This window comes from Azolla caroliniana, unplaced genomic scaffold, assembly GCF_043228905.1.
Source record: "Azolla caroliniana isolate FFs.n. ecotype wild unplaced genomic scaffold, voAzoCaro1.0.p SCAF_11, whole genome shotgun sequence".
In the NCBI taxonomy this organism is placed as follows: domain Eukaryota; kingdom Viridiplantae; phylum Streptophyta; class Polypodiopsida; order Salviniales; family Salviniaceae; genus Azolla; species Azolla caroliniana.
Window position 1 is genome coordinate 21,400,203 of NW_028230446.1, and position 9,830 is coordinate 21,410,032.

The window sequence follows — 9,830 nt, forward strand, 5'->3', positions numbered from 1 at the left end:
TGGGAGCCCATTTGCCAACAAGTAGTGGGTGCAGAGGAGTGGTGCATTGGAGGGGATTTTAATATGATCGAATCCCTTCATGATAGCTCTAACAACAACCCCAGATTCCTACAAGGAAGGGAATGTAAAAAATGGGAGAAGTTATGTGTACACCTTAACTTGCGAGATATATGGCATTCCGACAACTTCCAATGAAAAAGGGACTCTCTTATTCTCCAGATCAGATGGGCGAAATAGTGGACCCACCCTATCTCGCTTCGACTGTCTTTATGTAGGCGAGGCCCTAGAAGCAAAGGGAGGGTGGTGTTGCATAACTCCAGGCACGACTTTCTCTAACCATTACCTGGTAATTAGTCACTTTCACTTGCATCGAAAGTGGGGCTCATTCTAGCCTCGAATCCCACACACTATCTACACAGTTATAGAGGTGAAGGAACAACTCGCCAACCAATGGTCACTACCCGTCAATGCCTCATTAGCATCTGACAAACTTCTAGCTAAATTATCAAGAGCTTCAACTCTACTACACGAGATTGCCAAGACTAGAAGTAACGATGCTCAGGAAAAGAGACAGAGGAAAAAACCGGGACTAATAGCTTTACAACGACTCCAACAACGATAGCCAACATGTAGTTGGATCATGGGACAAGTTGCCATGGCCAAACATGAACTCATCATGGCAGAAAAGGCAATCTATGACACGGAGTTTCATGGAAGCATGGCTCGATGGATTCGAGTAGGGGACAAAACCACGAAGGAATTCTTCCGATCCAAGGAACTGAGTCACACTAGAACAATGAGGCGCAACCTCAACCGAGCGGATGGAACTACCACGGAGGATGTCGACGAAATGAGGAATATTGCCACAAGTTATTTTAAGCGACTACTTACTGAAGATAATATGGCCATAGGGGAAGACATAAGAGAATATATTATCCTCCAGAGCATACCTGAGAAAGTCACGACGGAAATGAATACATGGCTCGTGCGTCCCCTATCAATCATCGAGATATGGGAGGCCCTCTCTGATTTGGATGCAGATTCAGCGACTGGTATGCAACTACATTTGGTCTAGTAAGGAAGATCATACAACTTAGGCCAAGGTGGCGTGGCCTATACTCACATCACCTAAGTCGAGAGGAGGATTGGGTCTTATTGATCCCGTCTCACAATCAAAAGCCCTGCTCGCCAAATTTGTGGTGCGACGACTCCAACTAGGGAATGACAATTGGAAATTTTTTACTGCGGTTACGCTTTGCTTACTTTAGGCCATGAAAAGGGACCAATTGGCCCCCCCAAACTAGATGGATTCTAAACATGGATCTCAAACCTAGTTTCTCCCGCCAACTAGAGGATATATTTAGTGCATCCATATGGAAGGCGTGGTGTGACATTAGACGAGGACTCAAGTGCGATCAACCCAATTCCAAATCTGCCTGGCTCAGTCAACATATCCTATGGAACCCATGTATTAGGGATGAATCTAATCAACTAATTGGATCAAGTAAGGGGTTGTCATGGAGATACATTTTGGAAGGTCCAGGAAAAAGTATAGAATGTTGGAGACGGTTTATGTCATTGCCAATACAAGACCAAGCCAACATCCTTCATGGAATCAGGGGCGGATGGGCTATGAGATCTGAAATCATTAATGCTCTACTGATTAGGGAAGCTGCTCATCAAAGGACGACAACAGAGAAATGGATAGGCTACAAGGAGGAGGGCTCTTTGATCCCAAGAGGTAGGGACACACTAGACAGGATTGAAGGCCCTGAATTGCAAGACAATGAGACATCAACACAACATAAGGCAATCTGAGTACTAGCATATACTGGGCAAAAATGGATTGTAGATCCAAATCTGATCAAAGTACAACTAGATTGGCACACATGTACTCATGAAAACACATGGCTACGTAAGGTCAGTTTGGGACCCTTTGCAACGGACATGGTGTGATTCTTATGCGGGGCAAGGAAGCAAACCTATCCCTTTCTTTCAATTCACAACTAGATTGGGTCGCCATATTATAACCGCTCAATCCGCCCGAGAGCTGGCTGCTGCAAAGGTCTAGCACAATATCATGTTCCTTACACAATTATCACCAAGTTTTGGCAGAAACTCTGCAAACAACAACAGATGAGGCGAATCACCACTTTCCAATGACTATTAATACATAAGTCACTACCAGTTGGTGCATGGTAACGTGGGAACCTCAACTCTCCTAATTGTGTTGCGTGTCCAACTGTATTAGAATCCATACAACACACTCTATGGGACTACCTAGAGTCCCATTGAATATGGCAGGGGGTGGCCGCTTATTGCAATTATGCCAGGTGCAAGGCTCAATCAAGTGGGGGAATGTATATTGGCTATCATGGCAGGCCCCAATTGACAGCTATGAGCATCAGGAAGAGGGGATGACCTTGGTTTTTCTCCACCATTGGCAATATCCACTCAACTCCTATTAGTGCCAAATCTCAAGTTGTGTTGGACTTGGTCAACCCAACTAACTCTTTGGATTCTATGGAAACAACGGTGTAGACGAGTCTTTTCCAACCAAAGTGCACAACAAATAATGTTAATGCAAGAGATATGGAGTCAAGCTGTAGGCACTCTAAAGAGCCAATATGATGGCCTCAAGGGCGACTCCGATAGAGTTGAAAGATGACGACTAGCCTTTATCCAACAATGGTCGTCCTCTCCCTTTCTTGAGGCAGTGGGCATCCACATAAGATGGACCTATCATGTCCCTATCGGGATTTGTATATAATAATCTCATCTGTAAAATCTTTATAACTAATGGAAGGAGTTGTTTTTGGAAAATAAAATAAAATAAAAAAGACAACATGATTATCTTCTATGGGGTACAGTTTAGTCACATTCTTTACGGAAAATGTTTCTAGAAAGGATTTGGAGCATTGATTCAATATTAAAAGAAAGATTATTCTTATGGAAATTCTTACTTGGAATTTTACCGATTGGGATAATTAAATTTCTATTGAAGACAACATTGCCATAGTAAGGTGCATAGGATACAAAACTCCAAGATGTGTAGGAAACAAAACTCCATTAGAATTAGTTAACCAATTACTAGAATTTCCACAAAACTAAGTGATCCTCAGAAAAGGTAAAGCAACACCTCATCAGTCTCACATATTCTTTTTATTGACCATGGTACTTGCCACCTATATGCGACCGCCGTCGCCGATGTTTTTTTGTCATATAGAGATTTGAACCCAATGTCATGAGCCTAAATTCACTGGAGAAGTATTCTCCGTCGCTAGTGGAAGAAGCGGTTGGATCTTCTAACCATTCTTCTCATGAGCATATAAATAAAATGCCATATAGAGATTTTAACTCAATTTCATGAGCATATAGAAAATGGTGTATAGAGATTCAACCCATGACCTTAATAGAGATGTCATTCTAAATGTCGTACTTGTATAAAGGCCAAGTAGAAGATTATGCATAATTGTGAGGTAGTAACATGCATGCATTCAACCATGATACAATAAGGTACTCTAGCATTGATGAACCGGTTTGGCTAGTTTTTTGTGTAATTTATAATCTTTTTCTTCTTTTTAATTCACTTAGATTCCTTTCGTATTCTCCTCTTATTTTCTTCTTCAATTTGATTTTGTTCTTGGTGATGGATGTAACAATTTGAATCCATATTTATCCTTGTTCACTCTTTTTCTTTCTCGTTGATAACGTCTTTCCCCATTTTTTCATAACCATGGCAGTTGTAAGTGAACAAGAATACAAGCATGTTCCTATGGATCTAGAACACTTTAACAAGCAAGTTAATGACCTTGGAGCAAGAGAATCAAAAGGCTTATTGGGGGATCCACAATCCTAACTTGCGAGCACTTTGAATCACACTTCCTCGTGTTTGGTTTGCAATATTACTAGTGTAAAGATGTCCTATTCTAGAGAGCCCGATGAGTTTGCTAAGGAATTTCAAACTTTTTTTGGAAATATGGATAAGGCAAGAATCGCTATCAATAAGATTCAAGGTTACGATAATGAGATCACTCAACCTTGATTTATGAAGATTTCAAATGTGATAAGTTAAGTTGTATTAAGCAATTGTTGTACATGACATGGTTCAGGAAGGCATATTAGAGAAAGGGGAATAGATTAAAACTCCTTTTAAAGTCCATGCCAAAGGGTCACCCCAATTTGGAAAGGGCCAAATCTTATTGTAAAAAGCTATAAAAGTTAGTTGTTGGTGACTTTTGTTGCTCTTCTTCCTCCTCATGAGTTGATAATAATAATCATGTAACTTAAGTTTGAGATCTCTTCCCCTCCTCCCTTAATCTTTCTTGTATGTGTGTTGTAAACTTTTGTATTAATCAAGACAAGGTTCACACTAGTATACATGTTGTGCGTCTTCATCCTCATATGTGTATGTTTACTCTTTAAGTTAGTCTTAATACTTATTTAGTCCCTTAGACAAGGGTTAACACCAAGAAGTGTGAGTAAGAGTGCTCACAAGTTAAGATTGCGGAACTGGCAACTCAAGAGTGATTGACAACCACTCTTGCCTCATTTGCTACAAATAGGGATTATGTCGGTGGTTTGAATCCCTTGGTCCATGACACTGATGTGGGTCACTTTGCGTGATCGTGGATTATTGAGGTTTAATCAAAGTTCCAATTCGAAACAAATATGCTTTGTACATGATCTTAACATGTCTTTTGGAGCACTTGATTGGAGCCAAATACTTTAAAAGTTAGGAATAATTGGGCAATGAGTTGAAGATCGTGTTTCACATTCATCATGACATTTTAACTATATAAGTTGGCCTTCCTACCCATGAATGCACTAGAGGGTTTTCAACATTTGGCCTATGATACTTTCAGTACTTCTTAGTATATTTATGATCATTCATGTAGATTACATCCGAATATTTTCCATGAAGACTCAAGAGAAGCATGATGTACATGGTCACTAACTCCTACAATTATTATGAAAATATGGTCTCTATGGTAAATATAGTTTTGATCGCAATCAAATGGAGTTCCTAGGATACATAATATCATTGAAAGGTATGTGCCATCTCTAGATGCATAACATTGATCACAAGTATTCCCTTTGTTTGGAGTTCTTTTTCGTTGCCTTTGTAGGTCAAAGCTGGATTGTCGTATACCCTTTCATTTGAAACACGTGAGGTTGATCATCAAGCACACTCTAGCTATTAATGCTCGTATATTATGATTTATATGAACTCTTCCTCCCTCTCTTGAATCGATACAATAGAATAACACACTACTAGTCAACATTTAAATTAACCTTTACAAGGTAGATGGGTTTTAATGCACACATGTGGTCACACATGATGTGAAATCTTACGTTTTAAAGTTGTGTTTCACTAATTGAACACTAGTTGTATACTTAGTTTGTTATGTCAAGTTTTAACCTCAAATGGTAATAACTTATAAGGATGTGTAGTCCACATGCTCACAAAATTATTTTTGAAGTTTTTTTTATATATGTTAGATTTGGTGATTTTGTTTTAAAATATGACATGAAAATAGTAGTTATTCTCTTTATAGACACTTTCACATACATGTGATATCTTTTACATATAGACTCATGTATACATAACTATAAAATAAAATTCTATTATATCACATGAATCACTCTTGGGAAACCTTTCATTTTGTAAAAATATTAAATAAAATTCTATTATATCACATGAATCACTCTTGGAAACCTTTCATTTTGTAAAAATATTAAATAGCTATGAAAAACGATGTTTCAAGTTGTACTTAATTTAATCCTAATAGTGATATGTCTTTCAAGCAGACATACATCTTATATGTTTTGTCATTATCATGTCATGTTTATTGTTGATTGATTGGAGGCATAAGTAAAATTATGTATAAACTTTACATTAGGAGTTGTTTGTTGACAATGTGTATCATAAATCTAATAGCATTGCTCTCCAAATTGTCGATAAGTTCAAACTTTAATAAAGTACTTTATTCAAGTTAAAATTTTATTGTTGTTAAATTCAACAAAGTTATTCATCCTATAAAATGCTAGAGTAGAATAAGTGAAAACTATGGGAAACTTTGACTAAAGTATATTGTGATTTTACAATGTGAGAAGGATAGAGTCAAAATGATACTCATGTGATTCCCAAGGGCACTTCAATTAGATATTTAGGATGTCAAGTAGGTTTGAATATTTCTTCAGAAATCCAGGTTGCTTCATTGCTATTGAAAATAAGGAAAAAGCTATTGTTTTGGAGTAAAGTTAAACTATCATTTGCGGGTAGAGTGATAGTTGTTAATCAAGTTTTGTTCTCTAGTCTCTCGTATATTATGTCATATTGGAGTTTTTCAAGATCAATTACAAAGATTGATCCGAAATTATTTGTGGTCTGGTAATGATGGAAGCCATGCCGGGGCAAAAGTCTCTTGGTCCACAATTGTTATGCCATTGGATCAAGGAGGATTAGGGATTGTAGATCCATTACAACAATCCAAAGCTTTGATTGCAAATTTGGTGATTTGAGGATTGTTGCAAGGATCGGAACCTTGGAAACAATTGTTGTTTTATGAATGACAAAAGTTTTGTCCAAAAACAGGTGGAGATTGGAGGCCTTGTTTTAGATGGGCTTTTATGGAACATAACAAATTGGTTATGGCCACAAACTAGGATGAGAGATTTGCTCAATGTGTTCTTAATGCATGGAAAGATATTTCTCTTAATTTAGTTAAGACATTGCCAAAAACAGAATCTGAATTCTGTAGACAACGCATGATTTGGAATTCATGGTTGACTGACCAGAGAGGGCAGATTTTGGGAATGTGTATTGGATGTGCATGGGCAAAATTAGATCATGGGCCATCATAGTCTATAGGTGCATGGGCAACATTTCTCTCTAAACCTATAGATCAACAAATGATACTAATTAGTAATATAAGGGGTGGGAAGATAATGTATTCTGTAATACAAAATGCCCTTTTTAATACTCAGATGCAAATTGGATCTGCTACACATAAGTGGATGGGTTTATTTACTCCATTGGATGTTTTAATTGGAGTTAAAGCCTATATTGGGGAACAAGAGTGTATGAGTTTTGATGTACAAGATGATGGTAGACTAATCTTTACACCTAGGGAAAATGATTTATTTACGTTTTGTTTGCATAAAGAAGTGAGGGTGATTGCAAATCATGGATCAAATTGGGTCGTAGACCTAGATCCTCAAAAGGTGAATTATTTTTGGAGGATTTGGATTATGGAAAGGAGACCCATATCAAGATTCACTTGGGATCCTGGAGAACTGTATTGGAAGGTGTGGGTGCAAGATCACATCAAATACGTGTCGTTCTTTCAGTATTTTGTGAAGATTGGTAGGAAAATATTAGGTGCTAGATCATGGAAAGAACCAATTGCAAATGTTGTTTGGAGACGAAATGGACTTTCTCCACAATATCTCAAACAATTTTGGAAATGGCTATGGGGTATAAAGATGAGTAGGAAAATTGTTTATTTTCGATGGTTGTTGGTTCATAATCCTATACCAATTAATGGGTGGCGAAAAGGAAATGTAGACAAGATGTGCCCTTTCTGTATAGATGTAATAGAGACTGCTAAACATTGTTGGTGGAGTTGTGGTTTTGCTTTGGATGTATGGAAACGGATCATAAAATTATTAACTCCATTATATCCTACATTAGTGTATACATGGGGTGCAATATTATGGGCGGTGGTACATGATAAACCTATGGTATATGAACAAGAGGTTGCAGATACTATTGTGATGCGACATGGTTTGATGGAATTTTTTTTGATCACTCTGAATCCACAAATACAAACTGATAAATCTCAAATATGGCAATTGGTAAGTAGTATTACAATTTGGTATATTTGGAAGGCTTGATGTTTGAAGGTATTTCAAAATGTGACTAAAAGACCTGCCCAAATAATTTCGGGAATTTGGATAGAGATTGTGCATAATCTCAAAGGGTTTTTGGATAGTATAAAAGGTAATACGCATCAAGTAGAGCTTAAGCGTTTGGCGTTTCATGCCATTTGGGACATAGGTATATTCTATAGACGATGTTTTGATAAGGTGGAGTGGTTCTACTCAACACCAAAGTATTTATTTAAACCGATAGTTAGAATTTAGAAAAACATTGGGAATCGGTGGTATATCTTGTATGTTTAGCCTTATGGTGTTTCCTAATACTAATGAAGTATCTTTTTTTGGTAAAAACAGTGATACTCATGTGTGTGTGTGTGTGTGTGTGTGTGTGAGAGAGAGAGAGAGAGAGAGAGAGAGAGAGAGAGAGAGAGAGAGGCAAACAAATTCTTAACCTTCAATTTAATCAGATGGCTAGATTGGGTTTGGTAACGGTTAAGGATGCTATGTTGGTTTCACAAAGAAGATTAATGGCTTTTCGAACAATAATACCAACATTTTGTATTCCAAAAGGTTATAACTTTATTTGGGATAAGTTGCAACAAATAATATCTTTGCATGAGCCAATTCCTGATTTAGATGGGTGATCTCAAGAGCTTGATTGGAGGTTTGTTGGAAATAAGAGATTGACAATGATCTCAACGAATGTTGCTTATCACAAGTTGATTGACAAACATAAGTGGTTGGAAGAACGGGTTATAAAGATATGGGGTTTTCATAAGCGCATTACTTGGTGGTTTCATGTGATCAAGGCAGGTTGGTGTTCTCGATTGATGCTACGATCCAAGGTATTTATTTGGAGAGTTATGGTTGGAGCTTTACCATTAGGGGATGCATTAAAAAAAAGAAACATTACTAAAGGATTGTGTTTCTTTTGTTCGGTGGAATTGGAACATAGTAGGCATCGATTTATTTCATGCCCGATGGCAAGGATGGTTTGGTGGTGTATTAATTTAGTGTGGATGTCTCCATCAGGAGTAAGTCTATCTTCCTTTAGTTGGGTTTTTGCACATATGGAGAACAATGAACCGATGCCTCATTTTCAAATTATTTTTGAGTTCTTGAGGTATTGGGGGCTATGGTTCAATTGGAATATGCGGAATGCCTTCATTTTTTATTCGCAAGTTGGGGTGAGAAAATATGTTCTAAAGTTAAAAGGACTTCTTTTGTGGCAATTGACAGTGCTAGAGAAGTCACGAAATCTCAACTAGGAAGAGAGAGAACTCTGCAAGGTCACATATTATCATACTCTTCATTTGATTGGTGTGTAGGGTGGCATTGAGTTTGGTGTCGTAGTATTCTTTAGATCCCTTGATAGAAGGGTTCTATACTTTGTAGTAAGTTAGTCATGGTGGTGTTTTTTTCTTTCGTAATGAAAGCCATTATTTACGAAAAAAGAAAAAAAGAAAAAAGAAGAGAGAGAGAGAGAGAGAGAGAGAGAGAGAGAGAGAGAGAGAGAGAGAGAGATGTATCCACACAATATCAAGGTGCGAAGAAATTTTGGCTAGATTCAAAGAAGTTTGGGGTGTTACCATATTGGAGAATATTCCCAACATTCAAATATATGAAAGATCAATGTTTGCACGTTTTCTACAACATCATGGAATCTTAAGATACAAGATTCAATTAGTGACATACATGCATCTTGTGACAACTGTTTGTCTTTGTTACTATTCATGAAGCACTTGAAAGTTGATGAGTGATGGGAAATCAAATTTTGGTGTTTAAAATCTTTAGTGGTAGATTAGAGATGCCAAACATCTCTATGTATGTGAGGTAAAATACAATATTTGATAATCATTGTTCAATATGTTGATGAGCACGGGCAAAATTTTTAAGTTACAATTGAGTAAGGTGTCTTTCCATCCAATAGAGACCCCAATTCATGA